The sequence below is a fragment of the Dreissena polymorpha genome, chromosome 3 (genome assembly GCF_020536995.1).
Source record: "Dreissena polymorpha isolate Duluth1 chromosome 3, UMN_Dpol_1.0, whole genome shotgun sequence".
NCBI lineage: Eukaryota > Metazoa > Mollusca > Bivalvia > Myida > Dreissenidae > Dreissena > Dreissena polymorpha.
This window is the reverse complement of record NC_068357.1, coordinates 18,185,963-18,211,360: the sequence shown is the minus strand read 5'-3', so window position 1 is coordinate 18,211,360 and position 25,398 is coordinate 18,185,963. Positions and strand designations below refer to the sequence as shown.

The 25,398-nt window shown below is 34.4% G+C and overlaps 1 protein-coding gene and 1 long non-coding RNA gene across 6 annotated transcripts in view; one reads left to right on the top strand and one right to left on the bottom strand.

Moving 5' to 3' along the window:
• LOC127873151 (homeobox protein Nkx-2.2a-like) overlaps positions 1–25,398 on the top strand; it is a 384,621-nt gene that overhangs the window by 341,960 nt on the left and 17,263 nt on the right. The gene's annotated exons all lie outside the window — the stretch shown is intronic.
• Positions 18,948–21,956, bottom strand: LOC127873164 (uncharacterized). The gene is made up of 2 exons (XR_008046009.1): positions 21,837–21,956; positions 18,948–19,546 (listed from the first exon to the last, which is right to left on the bottom strand). It is a non-coding gene; the product is annotated as an uncharacterized LOC127873164 (long non-coding RNA).

Genomic DNA, 25,398 nt, shown 5'->3' with positions numbered 1-25,398 from the left:
TAACAGAATTTCATGATCTACTAAGTCAAAAGCTTTGTTCATGTCAATAAAAACAGAACCAATACAATTACCGTTATCTACATCTTTGAGCCACTTATCAATAAGTCGAATCAGTGCTGTTTGGCAAGAATGATTTTCTCTAAAGCCTGACTGATGTTTATTCAACACATTTGTTATTCGAAAGAATTTTTTCAATTCATTTGAAAGATGTCTTTCGAATATTTTGGATATAGTTGGCAAAATTGAAATCAGACGATAGTTATTACAGTCCTCTCTGTCTGAGTCTTTATATATTGGTAGAACATACGCTTGTTTTAACAAATCGGGGAAATTCCTGTACGAATACAATTATTAATTATCGAGGTAATTGGTAAAACAATATGCTCTTCACAGTATTTTATAATGTTTGCACTGATCCCGTCGAGTCCCGTAGCCTTGTTAACATTTAAATTGCCAATTATTATACTTACTTCGAGAGGGGTAATGTAATTTATAGAAAATTAATGCTGTTTTAAAGATTTGTCGAGATATAAATTCAAATAAGCAAAGTTTTCTTCGTGAAATTTAAGCTTATCAACAATATTTGATATGTTTGTAAAATGCTCATTTAAGGCAATTAGGATCCTACTTTTGTCCTCAACATACACACCGTTCACTAAAATTTTATTTGGCAAATTTACTCCGCAGTTTTTATCATTGTCATTATTAGATATCATTTTCATTTTTTTCCAAATATGTGTCGTTCTAGTACCATTTTTAACAGCATTTTTGTAATATTCTTCCTTTTGCGAATTAATGCCGTAGTTTTATTTCGTAACAGTTTATAATTGTCCCAGTCTTTAATTTTGTGGAAGTGATCTCTATCGCACATACTTTTAATAACTTCTTTCTTTATTCATTTTGGCATATGTGTGCTTTTTATTCTCTTTTGCTTGTAAGGGGCGTGCTTTTCTAATACGTTATTTAAAATTCTATATAAAGATTGAAGGGACATATTTGGATCGTGAACAGTTTCAATTAAGTTTAGTTGCGAAATTGATAGATCAAATTGGAAATCAGATATTGAAAACTTTTTAAAGCATCTATATCTAATATTAGAGTGAGTACCTTGTTTCGAGATTTTATAGTTAAGTGTCCTTGTCATGCATACCGGATAGTGGTCGCTTATAGATATGTGTGGGACATAAGTAGTACTTACTCTGTCAGTTCGATTAGTATATATTATATGATCAATTATTGAAGACGATTTATCTGTGACTCTGGTTGGTGTGTTAATAAGTTGCAAGAAGCCATGCTTTAATACCGTTTCTGACCACATTTTGAATTCATAGGACTTGCTGTTAGCAAAGTATTTAAATTGAAATCACCTAATATGTGATACTCAACGTTTAAACCCTCAAACTTATCAAGTAACGCATCAAATTTTTCTATCCATTTTTGCGTCTCATTAGGTGGACGATAGATAAAATTTAACAGAAAATATTTTGTGTTTTTAAAGCAAATTTCAATACTAACTGATTCAATCCCATCAGGCTCTAAGTTTGGCCTATGTTTAAATGGTACATGGTAACCCATATAAAGCAAGATTCCGCCACCCTTTTTTTGACTTCTGTCTTTACGAATGTATGTAAAATTCGGAATATTCAAATTTACATCAGACAAATTTTCGTTTAAAAATGTTTCGCAAAAACCAATAACATCCACATTACATTTTTCGGACAACAAAACGTACTTAATTTCATCAAGATTTGGCAAAATGTGTTGAATATTTAAACTTACGATATGAAGTCCCTTTATTGAAAATTCTAAGGTAGACGCTGCTGAATGATCTTTATCCTCGCAGAAATTTAATCTTTCAGTTGCAATAGGGATTGAGATTGAAACATCATTATTATAGCATGACATATTATGACAGCGTTCTGAGTAATCAAAAACTTAAATACTGGCATCAAAGACACCGTCTATATCACCATATTTTAGCACTATTTCGGATTCATTACATATACAAATCTTAAAATTACAATTTTCACAAACCTTGTTTAGTTCTTTAAATTTGCTGTGTATCAGTACATGTTTGTGCCTGTCTACGCGTTCCTACTGAGCCGAACTCAATCGTCTGCATTCACTAGTGTAGTGATTATTGTACTGACAGTACTCACAATGTCTTTGTTGTTGTCCATAATTACTACTGTTTTGATATCTAGATAGATTATGCTTCTTGGCATCCCTTCCGTCACGTGAACCGCCATTCTTTGAGCCTCGATCAGATGCGTAACTGCGGAAACCGCTTCTTCCTGTTCGCGTCTGATAGCCATCTCGCCCGTCACGTGAGTCGCTATTTCTCAAGCCATGACCTGGTGCATGATTTCCGTAGCCGAAACTGCCGGTTTGTGTGTAAAAACTGCCTCTTATGTCACGTGAAAAGCGATTCATCGAGCCATGTCCTGGTGCATAATTTTTGTAGCCATAACTTCCGGTTTGCAACTGATAGTTACGTGAATCGCCGTTTGTCGAACTGCCTCGATCAGGAGCATAATTAGCGTATCCATTACTTCTGGATTGAGTATAGTGAGGGGTTACTCTACGATTCGCTTGTTGCCCGCTCGCCTTCTGTTTAATGATGTGCACGGCTTTGTTTATGTTAGCCACTAGCGTACTACAGCCTTTAGCTTGCAGATGTATCCCATCGCTGCCATACAAATGTTTAGCCATGTTACCATTTCCATAAATAAAGGATGTATACAGTTCAATATATTTAGCATCTGTTTCTTCGCATATTTGTTTAATTATATCATTCAGTGGAACTACATCTGCATCTCGTGTTGGGGCAACTGTGCACAAGTATACAGTTCATTTATGTCCAGTTCGTTCATGTAGCAGTTGCTTTATCTCACGGTATGCTTTTCTTGCGTCGCCTCCTTCCACCATGTCATTACCACCAACATATATTATCACATTTTCGTATTTTGTCATGTCCCATGAATCCAGTGTCAAACGAATGTCTTTAATTTTCTGCCCTGGTAGAGTTTTAATGTGTGTATTTTCATTAAATCCACGCCTGTTAATACCACTTATAATTGAGTCACCTACTATTCGAGTTTTCGAAGGTTTCTTTGATTTATCTGCCGCGTCCACAATATCAGTATTCACTTTAAAAAAAATTAATGTTAATGTTAAATATATCGTGCGATATTTTTCTTGACAGTCGCGGCGACGCACAATAGTTTTCTTGACAGTCGAGGCGACGCACGATATATTTAACAAGATATATCGCCTTTTGGGCTATCCACACAAGGGCGATATATCGTGTTCAATATATCGTGCGTTGACGCGATTGTCAAGAAAAATATCGTGCGTCGCCGCGACTGTCAAGAAAAATATCGTGCGTCGCCGAGACTGTTAAGAAAAATATCAAGTATCGCTTCGTGTGTCTAGTATCGCCCTTGATGAAAGAAGTGCGAGATTATAGATGGCACTATCCGGATTCCGTATGATAAAAGCTAATCAAATCAAACTTAGAGTGTACTTGCCTCGCAACCAATAATGTTCTCGATAAACGGGGTATTAACATGGCTGGTATAAAAAAAATATTTCCTATAAATAAAGGAATCGCTTTACATTGAAATATGAGTGGTTTAATGTTGTTGTTGTTGTTTTTTTGTAAAGATTAGACCGTTAAGTGTGCTGTTTATTTAAGGTTCATGGGGGGGGGATAAAATTCATTAAAACTTCGCTTTGGTTTTTCTTCATTGAATGTAGTACAATATGGTCAAACTATATATCATTTTAAAGCTAAAGACGGAAAGAATAACATAAACACATTTTTGACATTCAATATTAGTGTGCTTTATTCATATTTTGGTTTAAAACAAATACTTTTTTACACTAATTTACAAAATCTCAATCTAAAGTTAGGAAGGATATGCACTACCTTAAGTTGAATAAATACAAAGCTATATACATATACAAGGTCAAGTTAGCAACATTTCACAGAAAATTATTGTCATAAAACAACACATGAGTTTTTATTCAACTGCCTTTTTTGGATAAATATCCTAAACATAGTTCTAAAAATAACTAAAACGTAACTACTTTTTTAAAATCCAGGTATGGTGGATAATAAGAGTCACAATTCTAGATAACACATACTTATTTTTACAGTTGGGTGGCAACTAGTAAAACAACTATTAACATTAATCAGGAAGAGATCGCACTAAATAACAGAAATGACCACGTAGAGATATCATCACTTACCCTATTTCAAATATTTTCCAGCTGTAAATTGTCCCCCGCACGTCTTTTTTAGTTAATTTGTATTTTTTTCTGGAGCCGAAGTGCATCTCACAGAATATCCATCCAACTTCCGTTGTTTTCACTTTCGTTATTAAAAACTCCGTTTAAAAGAATTATTTCTACTTTTAGATTGTTAAAGCGATGTATTATAATATATTATCAATAGATTAGTATACCGTGATGAATTGAACAGAGTTACGTATCGATCTTTCTATCAGTCTGTAAGCGTACTATTTTGTGCGCAATAATATATGTCGTGTGATTCGACAACGATTGTAAACATTGGTGAAATGCTTCTTACATAGTTATTCTTTTGAGTGTTTATGAGGTCTGATCGTGCAGTTTGCAAACATCAACGGAAAGATTACAATCCAATGCATTTGTCATCGTCAACCGTTTGGAATGTCAATTAGGCGATGACTGAGTTTTTAGCATGTTTCTTTCTATTTTATTAATTTAAAAATAGCTGCCCCCATGGTGATGAAATGACATGTGTTCGAGTTTTGATATTTCTAGATATGCAAACTTTTTTTACTATTTAAGCGTAACTTGCCCTCGTCAATGTCGATATTATTCACTAGTTATATAATTTTCCGCCGAAATACGTGCAATAAATATGATTCAGATTTTTGAAAATAATGTATATTTTAGTGTTAAAATCGCTTTGTATTTTGATTGATTTTGTGGATGTAATGATACGTTGATGTACAAAATTGGTAGCAGTTTGAAGGAAAAACATCCTTTAAAGCATATATGTATACATTTTCAATGTGGCACTCTTCCTTTAGTCAAATTTGAGTTCAATGCTAGGGGTCCCACATTTTTCAAAATGAAGCCTCTACATGAACCTTAAATGCAGTGACGTTTCAGGTATTACACAAGTTGGCGATTACTTTTGTTAAATGCATTAGCTTGTTGTCTACCATTATTAATTCAAATTTGTTATTTGACCAAGTAATGTTAAATAAGTAATGCATACACTTTCCAAAACAAGCAATTATTTTTCCAAACACACAAGTATAAAAAAAGAAATACCGAATTAGCAATATGTATACATGCAAATTCAAAGTATAAGGCGATGCATCATTCACTCATCTCATATTCCTCACCGTTTGCACTGGAAAATATCATTACATATCGGAACACGATCAAAATGACTCGATTTATTGAGTTTAATTGTTAATTTAGTATGACATTCAATAACTGATTTATGAATGTTTAGTCATTAATCTGTTTTTATATGTCGTTTATAAAGTAAACACAATGCCGTCAGGTACGCAAAACCAACGTTTGTGTGTTTGAATAATGCGCTTAAATGAAAGTCGTTTTTTAGAATGTCATGATGCAATAATTTGCGAAAAGCAAATATCAGGCAGTAATATGGTAACCGATAATGGATAAAAGATTAAAGGGGCCGTCCAAAAGATTTTGGCATGTATTGAAGCATGTCATTAAATGCTTTATATTGATAAATTTAAACATTTGACATAGAAATCTCTAGTAAAAAAAAAAACAAATTCACACACACACTAGAATTAACAAAAAAAATAAGGAAAAAAGGTAACCCTCAACAGGGCTCGAACCACTGACCCATGGAGTCCTGGAGTAAAAAGTCTCCCGCTTAGACCACTCGACCATCCATGCTCATGCTTAAAGCGGATGTATTTTTTTCCTATATAAGCAATCCTCGCAGTTTCCCAAAATATAACTACAACAACAGAATTTTCCAAATTATTAAATCGTTTCGCGTCGCACGACGCCTTAAAATTTTCAGGTTTTCAAATCGTCAAAAGATGCATATAATGGATATTTAAGAGCATGGTGAATGGTCAGTAATACTATTTCCTAAAAAATATCATAACAAAAACGAAAATTTGCGAATCTGAAAAAACTTTTTTAATTTAGTCAATTAACTTATCTGTTGGACGGCCCCTTTAAGTCTAGTGTTGGGGTCAAAAAAGTCATTTAACTAAAAGGAGACCAGTTTATAAATGAATAAGTTAAAAGGTTGTTTTTAATTAAGTCACAATTTCACAATACAAGAATAACACATTAAATGAATTATCGCTCGCATGATATAAAGCATTCAGCTATAACAGCAAAACCGTGCATAGTAAGTAGTTACTGCGTTAGCTTTTTGATCCGAATGACCCTGGTACGAATCCCGATATAAGCATATCATTTATCATTTATTCTACAGTTTCTAACATTTGGGTTTATGTTTTTTAGTATCCGTATAGTTAAGGGATTGAATTTGAAAATATGAAACATATATACAAGTCCCTTTAAATGTGATGTTTTTACAACGCTTTTTTAAAGTAAAAAGTTCGGACCGAGTAATCAAGGGCCCTGGACATTTATTTTGTTCAAGAAAAAAATCAACAAGCCGATAGTGTACTTTCAATAGTGGAACTTAATTTGTAATTTGTTATTTAAGCTCCTGTACATATAATAAAACAAATGTACCGAATACGTTCTTCCCTTCACCTTTTTTATATGGAATGACGAAATTCAGAGTTGTGGTCACACTCATAATGCTATTTCGTAAAATATACGAGTACACAATTTCATTTATTGAGATTTATTTGAAAACCTTAATTGCAAGGTTTACCAATAACAATTTTCAGTTGACCGAAAGAAAAATCAGGGAACTGGGCAAGGCTGCTTATGAATAAAACAACAGGGCTGACAAACTGGATCGAGAAAAAAATGACAGCGAGTCTAATGGTTTCGGTAGCTTATTGCTGGCGGCTTTAGGTGTTGTTGTAGCCCCGTTTACCCGTAAGTAAGCTTTTGTCACTCTGTAGTCGTTCTTTCATATTATTTTTTTAATAATTGCGTAAAACACTTGACGCACATAAAAAAGGCCATAAATTAATAATTTAGATGTTTCGGACTACATACATTAAACGAGTATAAACGTGATATTTTACTTTGCTTCTCTGACCAAATGTGCTTCTGTCTCTTCGGTGACGCAGTAACTTTGTGTAATACCATTTGAAGGCTTATCGGATCCAAATTCAATTTGAACTAAACTTAATACAAAGGTTTATTATCATATTTAAATCTTAAAGGGCCTCAAAAGGTCAATATCAAACAAATCTCATATTAAAATAATGACTCTTCGGAAATAATTAGAGATGTTTCTAATTTGGTGATTTATGTTTGTAAATACTTGGTGAAGTCTTGTACAACCCTTCGGTATGATTCCCTTAATCGTGAGATATACATAAAGCAATAATGAAACTCTAGAAACATTATCAAGAGATAACTTTTTGCCCGCTAGTCTTTGATTTAAGGCGAATAGCCAATCGCCTATTAAAATACAATCTTCTTCTTTTCCATGCTCTTGCACGTCGACGTGGGCTCTCAATTGATTCGACAAAAAACGCCTTCCGTCTCTATCTTGGGCCGCAAATGTTAGGAATTGCGGACCCTCATCGTATCTTGAGAAAGCTTTCGACTGCCATATTGTTTTGGGCGTCCCCTCTCAGTTTGTCCGTCCTCTCTTCCGTGTAATGTATTTTTTTCGACCCTGTTCATGTCCATACGAAGTACCTGACCGAGTCACTGGTGTTGAACATGTACTCTTTGCACTTTTGTTTCGTTGTGCTTGAGAACCTTCCTAAAGTCATCATTTCTCATCTTATCCATGATGCGACCTCCAAGTATCTTTCTGAATGCTGCCATCTCGAACACTAGCATGTGGTTTTCTTCAGTTTTTCTAAAAGTCCACGTTTCGCATCCGTATTGGGCAATCGGGACTATGAGGGCATTGCACAGTTTCATCTTGGTTTTCTGATTGGTGATTTGTTCTTCCAGATGCATCCCAAGTCGCTCATGGAGCTCAATGCTATGGCTGTTCTCACCCTGATGTCTTTCGCGCTCTCACATGTTATGGTAAAGATCTTTCACATCTCTTCCGACTCGTATGGCGCTTTGCGTTCTCTTGTATAGGTTCTCCATCAGACCGATCAGCTTTGGATGGATGCCGTAGTGGTGTAACACTCTCAGGAGGCCTTGGTGCCACACTCGGACGAAGGCTTGATGAAGATCAAGAAAAGCTCTCAGCCCTGCAGTGAGAGGTACTTTTCCGCTATAAGTCTGAGTAAGAAGATGTGTTCAATCGTGCCACGTCTCGATCTGAATCCGGCTTATTCTTCCGCCATTTGTGTTTCGATTGACTTTTTCATACGGCTCCTTATAATCTCCAACATGATCTTGCTTGCGTGGCAAACAAGGCTAATCGTGCGATAAACCCACATTTTCCCACAATATGTGTAAACAACATAATACGGTTATCTCCGATAGAGAATTAGACTACATAAACGACAATGGTGGGTTCGGTTCCCTTCCATATACCTTGGGAATAGTGGTGTTATTATTTCTTCGGCGATCCTCCGTCTGCCTCGGTAGTAGAGAAGTTTTTAATTACCAGCATAATTGGTTGAACTGAGTACTGGTTAACAAATATATCCATGACAAGTGTGACTTACTTTTACTGCTATGCGATATTACAAAAAATATATTATTGATAAACAAACAATAAACTACTGTTAAAAAGACAAAATTCCAAATTAACAAATAAACTTTACAACAGGGTTTCTTTCCATATTCCCAGACATGGAACACCTTTCTGACTGAGGTGACCACACGAGAGGGACAGGCGCCAGCATGGTTCACCAGTCCCTGGCTGTATGTGGAGTGCTACATGTACAGGCGCATTCAGGAGGCTGTAGAGAAGTGGTACGCTTTATAGGATCCTTGCTCTGGGAAAACTGGGTCTAATACATGTACATTAAGTGTAATCCCAGATTAGCCTGTGATGTCCGCACATTCTAATCAGGGACGATACTTTCGCTATCAAATGGATTTTTGCAAAGAGGAGAATTCCTTAAAACGAGAAAAACCATACATAAAATATAATCTTTGATTAGCCTGTGCAGACTGCAAAAGGCATATGTGGGACAACACTTAACTCACATGCATTACATCCAGTTTTTCCAGAGAGAGGCATACTCCTAATATGACCGAACAATTTCAACAACATTTGTCCGTTATGGCCTTTTGTTTTGTCTGTTGTTTGTGGTGTTTCTTAATCATTTTCCAACACTTACGAGGCACCATGTATTGCCCAAACTTTGTGAGAATGTATATATATATATATAAATGTGTCCCAATCATATAGCAGCCAAGTTTAAAACTGGGTCACATAAATTTAAAAACTAGATCACTAGGTCCAATTTAAGAAAAAAGCTTGTGAACACTATTTTTTAGAACACTATAGAGGCCACATTTCGCCCAATCTTCATGAACATTTGTCAGATGATTTGACCAATTAGTGTTAGAAAGTAGATCATCTGGTGTCAATAGCTAGGTCACTTTGTCAAATTTAATGAAGAAGCTTGTGAACAATCTAGAGGCAACATTTTTGCCCAATCTTCAAGAAAATTCAACAATACATATTCCCAAATTATACCTCTGCAGAGTACACAACTGGGTCATGTTGGGTCAAGAACTAGGTCACCAGACCAAATTAAGGGAAAAGCTTGCGTTCTACAAGCCTCATTTATGGACTAATCTTCATGAAACTTTCTCAAAACATTTGTCCCAATGAGATCTCTAACTAGTTTGAAACTAAGTCATGTAGGATAAAAAACAAAGTTGCTTGGTCAAATTCAAGAGAAAGCCTTGAACACTAAATGTCAATTTAATCACCTAGCTTCATGAAACTTCCTATTAGTGAATCAGGGGCTTTGGCCATGTGGCCCTCTTGTTTGATAAATTTAAATTGTTTAGATTGAAAAAGAAAAACCAAATCTCTTCGAAGAGATTTGTTGCTTTTTTAAACTTGTGCTTTTTTGCCCATTATACCCATTGAAGTCTTAGGTCTTGCACTGGTTTTAATGATTTAATGAATAAGTTAGCTACTTTATAACTCTATTACAAAGAACCTGCCTTTCCATGTGCCGTTTTGAAGACGTTCTTTCCAGCGTTTGCATTTAAAATCCATTGCCATACTGTTACTGGACATAAGGAAGTTCAATGTGTGGTAAAAATCGGCCTTTATGACATCAGAAACAAACCGTGAGAATGCTTTGCAGTGTAAATGTTTGGAAGAAGCCAGCTTAGCCGTGAGCAAGAATTCAGCCAGACAGATGATTTCAAATCCAGAGTTGTCCAGTATAATGTCAACCCTGACAGGCATTGATTTTCTAAAAACAGTAATATTCATGCCATAGGACCTTTGGCTTTATAAATATTGTAGAACATTTTTTACATTAGTGCATTATTTTTCAAGGAAGGCTCAGTTATGCAAATGTGATAACTTAAAATTTCAGTCATTTGTCATTTCATAGTATATTTTACATAGCCTTTATTACAGGAAAATATTTATCATACTGATAATTTTCTTACACATTCTGTCTTATAATCTTCATAAAATAAGACACTTAAGTCACGGAACAGAAAACAATCCTTGACTTTTGCCCTTGGATTGTATCCTTGACATTGACAGACAAGTATGTATGCAAGTAATACATAAGCCAAATTGTGTGATGCATAAAGGTTATAAATAGTTTTAAACCTGTTTATTTTAGCTCGATTGCAAAGAAAGCCTTAGGCTTATTTGAAACACTCTTGAGTCCATTTTCTTGGACTAGAATCAGTACTTGGTGTCTCTGGGGGGATTTTAAAGAACACCCCCACTGTGGGAATCGAACCCGTGACCTCTTGGTCGCTAGGTGGACACCATATCCACTAGGCCACAAAAAAAACTCTGTCGCCGTAGAGTAGTTCATATGAAGTCTGCCTTGCGACTGGGCTAGCGATCTTTTATAAAAAGGTTATATATAACCCTCAGAAGTAATTTTTGCCAAAAAAATACAAAAACTATGAAAACTAGGGAGGAGCTTATCGAACATCTTTAGCCTCTTTACCTTTAATAATGACATTTACCTTTCAAAGACCATTACTTTCGGTACATCTCATCGGGTCATAGTCATCTGAAGTTATATAAAAGCGAGATTATACGATTTTTATATGTGTTAAAGGGGCCTTTTCACAGATTTTGGCATATTTTGAAGTTTTTCATTAAATGCTTTATATTGAAAATGTACACATTGGAACTTGAAAACTCCAGTAAAAAATCAAGAATAAAATTAAAAAAGGAAACAAAGTAGCCGGTACCAGGGCTCGAACCAGTGACCCCCGGAGTCCTGGAGTTAGTCTGAAGTAAAAACGCATTTGCCCTCTCGGCTATTCCGCCGGGTATACACAGTTTAAGTATTTTATACCTTATATAAGCAATCTTCGTAGTTTCGTAAATTTAAACGACAACAGAACTCTCCAAATTATTCAATCGTTTCGCGTTGCAACGCTTTATAATTTTTTAGATTTTCAAATCATCAAAAGATACATATAATGGCTATATTGGACTATGGTAAATGTTCAGTAATACTGTTTCCTCACAAATATCATAACTAAAACGAAAATTTGCGAATCTGAAACAACTTTTTTTCAATTTTGTCAATTTACCAAACCGTGAAAAGATCCCTTTAAGGTTCATGGGGGGGATAAAATTCATTAAAACTTCGCTTTGGTTTTTCTTCATTGAATGTTGTACAATATGGTCAAACTATATATCATTTTAAAGCTAAAGACGGATAAAATAACATAAACACATTTTTGACTGTCAATATTTGTGTGCTTTATTCATATTTTGGTTTAAAACCAATACATTTTGACACTAATTTACAAAATCTCAATCTAAAGTTAGGAAGGATATGCACTACCTTAAGTTGAATAAATACAAAGCTATATACATATACAAGGTCAAGTTAGCAACATTTCACAGAAAATTATTGTCATAAAACAACAAATGAGTTTTTATTCAACTGCCTTTTTTGGATAAATATCCTAAACAAAGTTCTAAAAATAACTTAAACGTAACTACTTTTTAAAAATCCAGGTATGGTGGATAGTAAGAGTCACAATTCTATTTCAAAGGCTTTACAATTTTGTTATTTACCTCTCAACCAAATTGCAAATTTAAAACCATCTCTAATCGAAATAGATTGCAGACGACATATAAAATTGTAAAGGAATGTAAAGAAATTGGCAAAACGATTGATTTTATATTTCGATTCCTTCTACCCATTTTGAAAGCGTGGCCATCGCTGTGATCCGTAGAAAAACGTGCAAAACAAATCGGTCGAAACCACGTGCAGTGGTGAGAAAACCGGGTATGTGTATACACATACCTTAGAAAACACATACTTAGTTTGACAGTTGGGTTGCAACTAGTAAAACAACTATTAACATTAATCAGCAAGAGATCGCACTAAATAATAGAAATGACCACGTAGAGATATCATCACTTACCTTGTTACAATTATTTTCCAGCTGAAAATTGTCCCCCACACGTCTTTTTTAGTTTATTTGTATTGTTTTTCTGGAGCCGAAGTGCATCTCACAGAATATCCATCCAACTTCAGTTGTTTTCACTTTCGTTATTAAAAACTCCATTTAAAAGAATTATTTCTACTTTAAGATTATTAAAGCGATGTATTATTATATATTATCGATAGAATAGTATACCGTGATGAATTGAACAGAGTTACGTATCGATCTTTCTATCAGTCTGTAAGCGTACTATTTTGTGCGCAATAATATATGTCGTGTGATTCGACAACGATTGTAAACATTGGTGAAATGCTTCTTACATAGTTATTCTTTTGAGTGTTTATGAGGTCTGATCGTGCAGTTTGCAAACATCAACGGAAAGATTACAATCCAATGCATTTGTCATCGTCAACCGTTTGGAATGTCAATTAGGCGATGAGTGAGTTTTTAGCATGTTTCTTTATATTTTATTAATTTAAAAATGGCTGCCCCCATGGTGATGAAATGACATGCGTTCGAGTTTTGATATTTCTAGATATGTAAAAAAAAATTACTATTTAAGCGTAACTTTCCCTCGCCAATGTCGATATTAATCACTAGTTATATAATTTTCCGCCGAAATACGTGGAATAAACATGATTCAGATTTTTGAACATAATGTATATTTTAGTGTTAAAATCGCTTTGTATTTTGATTGATTTTGTGCATGTTATGATACGTTGATGTACAAAATTGGTAGCAGTTTGAAGGAAAAACATCCTTTAAAGCATATATGTATACATTTTCCATGTGGCACTCTTCCTTTAGTCAAATTTGAGTTCAATGCTAGGGTCCCACATTTTTCAACATGAAGCCTCTACATGAACCTTAACAAATACATTCAAAACAATGAAATACCGTACAGAATATGCAGCGCAGAACAGTCACTTACTGCAGCTGGTTCCATACATGGTCATCGATCAGCACATAGCATCCAATTACAGTTAAAACCAAAGTTCTATAAATGCCCATAGAATACAATAATACACATTCTTGATAGATCTTTGCTTGAAACAACTGATATCTAATAACTGTAGCCATCAAAAAACTTTTGTTTATGAATTACTTCCCTTGGACTACGGAAAAAAAATTATCCAGAATTACTCCTCTTTGTCTTCTGAAATTAAGCAAATATTAGTTTTGAACTCAAGCTTTTGGCAGACCGAGAGCGGCTTGTCATTCGTTAATCATTTTAATTCAAAATATAATATGTAGCATGATTGTATTTTCGTAAAAGAGAATGTTCAATTAAAGGTTGGTTGGTCCTTGTATTGCGCATTTTTACTTTAAAATGTGAACAGATTTTGCACTGTTCATTCTGGTTTTCTTGTATTTTATGAATAATGGAAAAAATGCATTTGAACATTATAACTTGTGCGTAGCGTAATGACGTGGTACAACGAAGAACTACGTACATGTGCCCTGTTTGTAGCGTAAAGACGCGATACATGGACAATAACAGGTTACAGGATCTTTATGTAATATATTAGGCAAGGCTTAGAATAATGTAACGGCGAAGCTTGCCGAGCAGAAAATTTATTCGTGCCGAGCTTGATATATTACAAAAAGATCAGGTAGTAGCTTGTTTTTCTGTTTATCATACCTCTACGTCCCCAATTTAAAGAAATAAGGAAAAGTCGCTAAAAAGGTTCAGTTTTAGCGGCAAAGAACAGACTTTTGTCTTTACGTGTTAATAATGACGTCATGAGCACGCGCGCTAATAAGTAAAAAAATGTTTTGTTTGCTGTTTGTGCTGCATTTTGTGTTTAAAATATATTACATCTTGGTATCAATTTTTTGTTTTGCTTAATCTCATTCGATTTTACTAAAAATGATTACGTTATTGTTGATTCCGACTGATATAAGAACTTCCTGTTGACCATGATATAAAAAATATATCAGGCAGATATCAATGCGGTGGTATGATTAAACGTAAAACTAAGTTCCCAGTACGTAGCGCAATGACCTGACACAACGAAGATGTACGTACCATGTAGCCCAAAGGCGTACCCAATGTTCACGTGTGTTATTGTTGTATAATTAAGTAAAATAATGACGCAATTGCTTGATGCTATGAGTGGGTCAGTTTTAGCAGGTTCTTGCAAAAATCATCCTCTGAATCTGCGTTCGTCACGAGTTCAATAATCACTTCCTTGTTCGTACAGTCGTCACGAGTTCAATAATCACTTCCTTGTTCGTACAGTCGCGCTGTTTTTACTTCTTGTTCCAACAAAAATGGCTCAATCTTCCATATCATTCATTTATACTTTGTTTAATTAATTTATTTGTGAATTCTGACGCTTTTTCATGGCTATATATAGTTATGGGTGGTGTGTGATTATGTTTTTCGTACCGCTTAATTGAATCTTTCGTGAAATTTCACATCATAAGGGTCATGCTATATAAAAAAATCGTCCCTTTTTTATTGATTTAACACATGTTTTACATAGGCGCGTATATATGTAACTGGTATTGCACATCTGCACATTCTTTAAGAGTTCAAACTGGTAGATTCGGTAGCAATAGAATACCAAGAAATGAGCTATACTGACAATGTTGTAATTCCCTTGATATTGAAGATGAGTACCATTTCACTCTTATTTGTCCTTGTTTTAGCAATATACGTACGATATATATTAAGAAACATTATTATGTACGACCATCAATGTTCAAATGTATTGAGCTATTGAAAACTGAAAACAAATCTGTATTGATTAAACTTGCAAAATATATTAAAGAAAGCTTGGAAATTAGAAACGAAATTACAAATGTTAACGAAAACTGATCATCCTCTTTACATGCTGTGTTATGGTATATTAAAATGTCCATTATTTCGTGTTAATATATTATACTGATATACGTGAAGTTATAAATTGTCATATAATACTATGTGTATATGATGATGTACTATGTACAAATCAAATAAAATATATGTTCTGTTCCCATAATGTTTCAATAAGATGCCTAAGTAAAAAAGTTAGTTCAGGAAATAACACTTCTTTGTCATCGAAAAACGCAATGGCGTTTAATATACATTTTTGAAAGAAAAGCAGACAGTTCGTACAGGTGTAATCAAAATTCATTGTTGTTTTTTTTTACTTAAGTCCTGATCACGCCGGGAATGCTGATACTTTGATAACAGATGGCACTTCAATACCAGATAAAAACAAAAGCCACGCGCGAGAGGTGAGTTCTTCAGCTTTTTTGCATTTATGTTCTGTTCATTTGGTTTTCAGACATGTAACATTGGTCGATTAATGGTAGAGAACTTCGTATTGCGGAGTAAAAAATCGTGGAAAAAAACAGTGGATTATAATAAAAAAGATAACATTCCATCGATGGGCATAATAAATTTGGTGATCAGTACGTATTTCAACAAAATAAAAATACTTGGAAAAAAGCGAGAACGTGCCAACTAATCAAAATAAAATATCAATATGTCCATTAATGTTACAACATTTTAAATTTTAGTTAACTAAAGTATTTGAAGAAATTCAAATGTTTTAAGAGTCAGATGCAAAATTTTCATGGACACTTGTTTTACCGATCATCTCAAAGACAATGGCACTTCGATTCAAGATTACTATACACTTTTTACCAGATACAACGCACTCATTTTATTGAATCAGAAATGCAGAATTCGCTGTGGAATACTGTTATAGTAAGCAGGCACAAAATAAAAATGTATTTACTGACGTAAATTAAAAACGAATTACCGAAACATGTTATTATCCCTTTGGAATATGACAGTGATTTCGTATAAATGTGATAGACACGCTTGAAACCAATTCGATATGCCTAATGAGTACAGTCTTTATGACCATAAATTTTCCAGTTATCGAGTCACCCAACAGCTGGATCTTTGCATAGTTCACAAGCTTAAACAATTTTAAATTTCATTTAAAATGTAACTCATCAGACATATCGAATATGTTAATTTAAAATTGTTTAACCTCATGCACTATGTAATTTTAAATTACATTCTTTGTAGCGAAACGGCTGATCTAAAGCATGTATAATTATGTCCTGATGAAGGTACTAAGGCCATTTACTTATACATGTATACTAGATAGCGTGTCATGAAACATCACTCCGCTAAAACTGCTAAGAGCTCACCTAAATTTCAGCAGCGATGCAGGTCCGAAATTCTATTAGAACTTTTTGGCTAAATGCCATGAAATAAAAAAAATAGCACTAATGGTACAGGCGGTCGATTTAATCACACGATGGTGGTGTCATAGTTGTGCATACCCGTCGTTGTTATTAATATAATCACAAAACATTTTGCATACGAACTTGGATATACGTAGCATAATTCTATGAGCAGACATTAGCCTTTTAATCTTATTTAAAATTTGCACTTACAATATTAATTATGTAAATTGATAGTAATAAGATTTTTGAAAACGAAAAACGCCATTGGTTATATTTCAAATGTGTATGTAATTACGTTATGCATAGATTCCCAATGTGTTGCGCTTGACAATTCAAATTGATTCGTACTTCATTATGTTTGGTAAGAATAGCCATAATATGCATAAATGCATTTCATGTAGAAGGTAAAACTCGGTTATTAGAGTGCCCAATTTGTTGAAAGTCTCTGTTATCCGAAGTGCCCTATATCGGGAGTCAAAGTATCCGCAACTTCATGAATACCACCTATTAAACATGCTCTATCTTCGTTTATATTTCATTGAATACTTTCAAAATTTCAGTATTTGAAGCACAGTAATTACCTTACATGCTGGAATATCAAACAAATTCTTGAAATATTTCTAAGTAGTTTTATTTTGTTGAAATGTTTACTGTTCATCCAGTTCATGCTGTTTTCCGACCGAATTTTTTTTAATGATATAACTTTTTTTAACTGAGGAACTTACCTCTCGCGCGTGACTTTTGTTGTTATCTGGTAACGAAGTGCCATCAGTTATTAAAGTATCCGCATACCCAGCGTGCCGATGAAAAAACACACAAGAAAACAAGTTATTTACCGACTCGATGCTAATTACAAAATGGTCTGTAATCATTAAGTGACCTGATAAACATGTATTTAAAAGCCTAGCAAATTTACTGTAAAATTATTATTTTTTGTTAGAATAAATAAAACAACTGCGAAGAATTGGTAAATAATTCCGTATACCATTAATTCGTACGGACAGAGAACTTAATTTTAAGTTTTTGTTATTGGAACATCGGCAAAATGCCTTTGACCATTGACTTACAAATTATAGTTAAAGGGCATCAGTACAATACAAAAACATACACAATTATATACATAAATTACAATGTAAAGTGTTCAAACATCGTATACAAATGTTAATGTATTGACAGCTATGTAAGAAAAAAACAAATAATAAATAAACAATATGTTACGCATATCTGATATATACGTTCAGAATTGGATAACCGAGTTACAACAAACGACAAGGGGTAAAAATTATTGCATTTACGGAATTTTTAGATTTCAGCCTTATCTCAATGTTGTAAATATTTCAAAATTAAGATTCGAATTTACGCGTTTACGAGTATCTGCTCACAGACTTGAAGTCGAAGCAGGGCGATGGCACAAGCCTGAAAAGACACCGTATGAAAACAGAAAATGTAAACACTGTAACGTTCTCGAAGATGAGTTCCATTTCTTACTCGAATGTCCAGTTTTTAATAGTCTTAGAAAACAATATATACGTAGATATTATTGGAATCGCACAAATATTATAAAATTTATCGAACTTTTACAAACTGACAACGCTAAAACAATTAAAAATCTTGCAACATTTATTTTTAAAGCAGCTAAATTGAGAACTGAATTATATTATCAATAGCCTCTCTCCACATATTACTGTCTATGTGTTGTCAATCAATAAAAATTATATGTTTTCACATTGTTAGAACATTCAAGTTTATTTTTAATACGATAAGACTTTACAATATGCATATTATATAAGTACCTTAATATATAAATGTTCAAAATATTTGTTTATTTTGAATATGAATGTCTTTAGAGTTGCCAATTCTTTCGTTATAAATTGTTAACTTATATTGCCGAAAAAAGTATATATATACATGTATACCTGTATGTCATTGACTACGGTTTACTACATTGTGTATTATATGTTTGTGTACTCATGGGCTTAAAGCCTAATGTATTCTGAAATAAAACCATATCATATGTTATGAACGTTTCATACAATATTAATTTAAGAAACAGCAAATACGTCAATTGTTTCCTTTATTAAGAATTAAAACTCATTACATATAACTATAGACAAATACAAAGAAAATGGACTTTTCAAAACCTCTTCTTCAACTAATAGAAAGCTATTGTTTCGTTCAACCAGTCATACCAAAGTTCCCACCGCGTTATTTTGTAATCCGACAGGCCATTAAGCCAATATTTGTCGTGAGTCGCGAGAGCAAAATATGTTGTCCGTCTTGTGCACAGAAACACAGTGCAAACAATACCCCTCGCTTGTTGACATGTGTCATGCGACCTTTAAACACTGACCACTAACTTTTTAAACATTTCCTCACAATCGGGCTCTTCAATCCAATAAAACGCAAACAAGTGTTAAACGAATTATCCACGCGCAATTTATCCTTTAAGCAAACGTTTTAAGACCCAGCGTTAACGTTCATTCTAAGAGCGGTAATTTATTTTAAAGTTACACCGAACAAGAGAATGACTGTCATCGTGAAATCGCCTCCGATTCCTTGGATGATTATTCACCGTCCGTTTTCCCTGATGGATCGTCCGGGAGCGACCCCTGTCATCCAGTCCTGTCATTTTTCAACTACCGTATCTTGGGATCGCCTGTAAAGATCAAAAGATCAAAGATCCCCGCAATAGCCCGACGTTAATATGCACCAATATTTAAATAATGCTAATTTGAAACCATTTTATACCAATTGACCATAATGTCCACAAACGCCCAAACAATCAGCGCTGTTTTACGAGTGTTTGCCAATGTGCAATACTGTGCCAGCTAATTCGGTGTGCCACATCGCCCCGCTTGATTGACGATTATGGGGCCACTGCATCTTGACACAAATCCTGTCATTCGCCTTTCACACCAAACAAAGTGCAATAGCTATTACATCGGACCGTCGTCAGCATCATTTCAATCAGTATGTACTGTGGCTTAATATGGGTCTCGGTCTCGAAAACCTGGTCTTAAACCATGTACTGTACGTACATTTTCATCCCATCTTTGCCTGTGCAGTCACCAGAGGCTAACCAGGGACGGCACCTTTCGTCAAAACTGCATTTTTGTTTATAAACTACTTCCTATAAAATTCCATAAAGTGAAAAGTGTTGTTCCTGATAAGCATTTGCGAACTGCACAGGCTTATCTGGGATGACACTTAAAGCACATGCATTTAGCCCAGTTTTCACAGAACTAGGTTTATATTATACAAATCGGTTAATATGCGGCATGTCTTAAATAACGCGCTTGAATCTTATAAATTATGCGTATTAAAAGGACATCATATTAACACAATCATGGATATTAAAAATGTTTAACCATATAACTTATCATCCATCGCAAATTTGAAAGGGTATAAAAGGCATGCCCCTTGTCTGTCCGTCTATCTGTCACTAAGTCAGTCCGTCCGTCTTTCCGTAACACTTTCGTGTCCGATCAAAATCTTATTTACCTTTTGACGGATCGTCGCAAAACAAGCCTCAAATGTTAAAGTTATTATAACGGAAGGTATGAGTCCGTTACGACATCTAAAGGCCAATCTTTATCGAAAGTTTGAGCCTCAGTTTCGTTTCCGGTCCATATCTCCGATACCAATTGACGGATTTTCATAAAACTTGATTACCGGTACACTGTTCGTGTCAATGAGACGATGAGCGAAACGCCTGAGTAAGTTATGTCGATTAAATTTAGGGCAATACTTCAATGTCAAAAGTTAATAAACAATAGTTTTGTTTATTTCCCAGTGTGGTGATTCAATGCTTTTTATGAAAAGGTGTAATTCTTTCTTTATAAGCTGTCATTTTGAGGTGAGTATGAAGTATTTAAACATTATTCGAACATTTAAACAAGTCATTCATTCGACAAATTAAGTCATATTAGCAGAACTAAGTGTTATTTTCATTCAGATAAGATGCGTCTTCACTATGCACTTAATCACGTTTATCAAAGTATATGCTGTTTCCCATGCAAACACTATGCTGTGATTTAAAGTAACTAGGCCACACAATGTATTTGAAGAAAGTGGAGGTATCATTTGGTCGTAATGCTTCCGATTATGTATTTTGTAAATTTTGGTTTAAAAATATCAACCTTATTTTCACCTTGTTCTTTTAAGTGTGTCTTCAATAAACTTATAAATAATTATAATAAAAGTATATACCGATAATAAAATAAGTTTCACGCAAAATGCATACGACCCAATAAACAACTACTGTTGAAGTGATACTATTATTAGAACATAGGGAAAGGATAAGAGTAGAAGACAGTAGAAATAGTAATAATGTTCGTTTGCCATATTTAGTTTTAAATGTGACTCATGATCGATCTTGTTATCGGTGGCCGATCTTGCAGTGTATGTAGCATTATTTGACAACCTAATTACATCACTGAAATAACAAAAAAATAGTTATTGTAAGAAATATACATCTGTTGCCAAACGTCAACCAATCCAATTAACCCATTTTTGCCTAGTGGACTCTCACATTCTTCTAAATTGGATCAATTTATTTCCAAAATTATGGATGTCTAGTATATTTATTTTAATATTAAGAATAATTCTTACTGAAATGCCTTGAAGAAAACAGCGCAGGCCCTGATGAGACGCCGCATCATGTGGCGTCTCATCATGGTCAACGCTGTTTTCCATGGCCTTTTTCTAGACGCTAGGCATAAATGGGTTTATTGTATAAAGTAAATTATCAAATTGAAAACGGTATATTCAATATTATATTTCACTTTGAAGGACGCTTCAGTGATGTGACCAAATTCCAATCATTGCAATACAAGGAACCACGGTCGAGGATAAAGCAATGATGCCGAAGATCATAGCAATCCAATAGAAACGAAATACCGTTTAATGAACGTTTGCATGTGTAAATAATATTAAACAATACTTACCGCTTAAATCAAACAAGCCATAACAACCGATGAACCGTTACTGAGACGTGTTACAGACCTCGGCTGTTTACTTAAAAACAATTTATAGATTAGAGTGGGGCCCGGTATTTGTCGAGAGCAGATGGGAAACGCTGCTTATCAGTATCCGGCATCCTGGTGCCATCTGTTCCCGACATTCTCGCGTTTCCGGAATGCTCGCGCGCTGCAAGCACTGTCATCAGACATTCCTAATACTGTTTTAAAAAAAGTGCAAGTTTCGGTTTCCGGCATTTAAAACTATAGATAGAGGCGTTTTATTAAACGCACTACAATATATACTTATAAATATTTAAGATTCCCACCATTAAATAACACTTACAAAGCCGTTAATTAAGGACCGATCGGAAGTATGAAATCATAAATATTTCAGTTGTTTATATCAACTCACAATTGCACTTAAATTTTGATTCATGTTTCCTATTATTACACAAATCGGTTAATATACACGCGCGTCCTGTCTTAAGTAACGTGCTTCAATCTTATTGAGCGTATAAAAAGGACACCATATTAACAAAATCATGGATTTTTAACAATAGAAAATCAGCAAAATTTAGTATACCATTCCAACGTGGCTAGTACGTCTTAACATATATAACAGTACATACACAACTTATCATAAATCGCAAATCTGTAAGAGGATAAAAGGCACGCCCCTCGCCCATCTGTATCTCAGTAAGTCCGTCCGTCTTTCCGTAACACTTCATCGTGTCCAGTCAATATCTCCTTTTCCTTAATACGGATATACACTATAATGTATACTTATATTTAATATTAATATTTAAGATTCCCACCATTAAATGATACTTAAAAAGCCGTTAATTAGGGACCGATTGGAAGTATGAAATCTAAGTTGTTTATCTCAACTTATATAATGTACTAAAATTTTAATTCATGTTTCCTAAAGTTTGTTTTTGTATGTTTGTTGTGTTATTGTTGTTGTTGATTTGTCTTTTTGCGAACGTTGTTTCAATCCAGTTCGAATGTTGAGGCTTCTAGATAAAATTAAACCGCTATATTTGAAACTTTTATTCAGCTTTCAAATATATAAGTTGATTCTTTGATGATTTTGAAATAAGAAGACGAACTAAAAACGTTTTTACCATGTAACATGATCAAACACATTTTTTTGAAAATTGAATAATCGGTGCCGTGAAAATATTCACTTGCACCCTATTGTTAAAAAAAAACTGCAACGAACGTGTGTCTTTAAAATATTGATGAATCAATAAATCATTGAACGTGAAAACATAGTTAATAAACAGCGTACAATTTACGGTGAAATTAGGCCTCACTTCTGACTGGTACTTGTCGAGTAGTTCGGAGTATGTCGCAGCACGCACGTCTATCGTTCGGTTTTTTGTTCCATTAATTGACAACCATTACCTAGTATAACAAGAATTACTGAATGAGCCTTTCAGTCACAACATTCGTGAGTTTTCTAATATTCTCCCTGGATAGCTCTGAATGAGAAAGTCATCAGACGCAAGCGTGTTTCCGGTTCTGCGCATTATCCACTTCCGTAATCTCTAAACTGAAACCCGTTAATAATTACTGAACGGTAGCGGCTTGAATGCTGATTTTAACATCTCATTTGCGTTCAACACCACATGCAATATATCAGTTGCGAAGTGGAGAAATTTCAGTATCAACGGATAAAAATAAATATTTAAAAAATTCAAGAGTTATTAATTTAAAATGATAAGCAACTCTTAAAACTATTTTTTGTGTTCTATTTTGACTTATTATTCGTTTGAATTTAAAATAAGATAAAACTGTTTTTATGTGATGACAATATAGCTTTCTGTCCTCAAGGTAACAAGTATATGTGTTGATTTTCACAGGTAAATATGCTTTGATAAGCTGTTACAAGACTGATAGGTATCATCTGTACTTTAGTTGCCAACACACGGCTGAATCTTGAATTAAACGATCATATACGATTGTTTTTGTCTTTGAGAAGAACATCATTCCGCAATGATTCAGTCGTAAAATCAACACATTTATGTTTCTTCATGATTAAGTTCCATAGACAGAAACAAGACGAGTGGGAAAGAACAGAAGATGATTAAAACACTTCGAGTTGGAAACGATATTATCCGAACCAATCCGATTAGGAACACCCATGATCAAAAATGTTAAGAATTGCAAAGGAAATTATGAGAAACAAAATTTAAATATGTGTTAAACTACAGTTCATGTTTATATGTACAAGTTAAATTCTTCACTCCAGTTGAACTCGTTTTCCAAGCCAAGGACATTTTGAAACTCATTTATTATACACGTGCTTAGTTTATTTTTACATTTGAATATACTGTAAACAGTATATGATTTGCCAAATAAAAATATATATTAATACTGTATGAATTCGTCTTACTGACAGTTGGAATATTATAGAATGACATATAAGTATCATTTAGTTTTAGTTCTTCAATGTCAAATTTGTCGTGGATTAGTTGTGAAGGTCTATCCAAAATAACTGACGTATAGGAAAACTCAAAACATATGGGGGTTAGATTTAGGAAACATTGAGAATATTTCCCACTAGTTTGAAGAATTGATTAAGCATTTCTGCAAAATATGCTTTTGGGACTATGCAATAAGTACCGGTATTTGTAGTGAAAACATCTTAATTTAGTTTCAGTTGATAATTTCAAATGATGTGTGAAATTTGTTCTTGAGATTTCTTCTGTCTTCATTAAAAGGTAATTTCCATTAATTTATTTATTTGAAATCATCTGGTTAATCTGTTAAGACTAGTTTCCTTTATATTTGTTCACACAGTTTGGTTGTTTCCTTGATGTTTTTGCACTTGTTATCTTGAAAAAGCATGATGAAAATGCTTCTATTTTTTAAAGAACATAATCGCGAGCGCCTCGAGTAATTAAGGCTTGAAAGTTTTCCTTAAATGGCTATAATGCAAAATTGTTAACACTACAGAAGTCACATTTTTTACCCAATCGTTACGAATCTTGTCAAGTTCATAAATGGTTCCTGTCCGTTAAGAAACATTGCTGTCAAAGGACGATACAGTTTTCTTAATATGGCTATATTGAAACCTCGTACACACTGTTGATGTCATTTTTGTCCAATCACCATGAAATGTATATATTTGTTCTCTTATGATATGTTTGCTGAGTTCGAAAAAGGATTGGTTCCTTTTAAAATCATGGCCGCCAATAGGTGGGGTCTAGGGTGAGCGCCTTATATCATGGCCGGCAATAGGTGGGGTCTAGGGTGAGCGTCTTATATCATGGCCGCCAATAGGTGGGGTCTAGGGTGAGCGCCTTATATCATGGCCGCCAATAGGTGGGGTCTAGGGTGAGCGCCTTATATCATGGCCGCCAATAGGTGGGGTCTAGGGTGAGCGCCTTATATCATGGCCGCCAATAGGTGGGGTCTAGGGTGAGCGCCTTATATCATGGCCGCCAATAGGTGGGGTCTAGGGTGAGCGCCTTATATCATGGCCGCCAAAAGGTGGGTCTAGGGTGAGCGCCTTATATCATGGCCGCCAATAGGTGGGGTC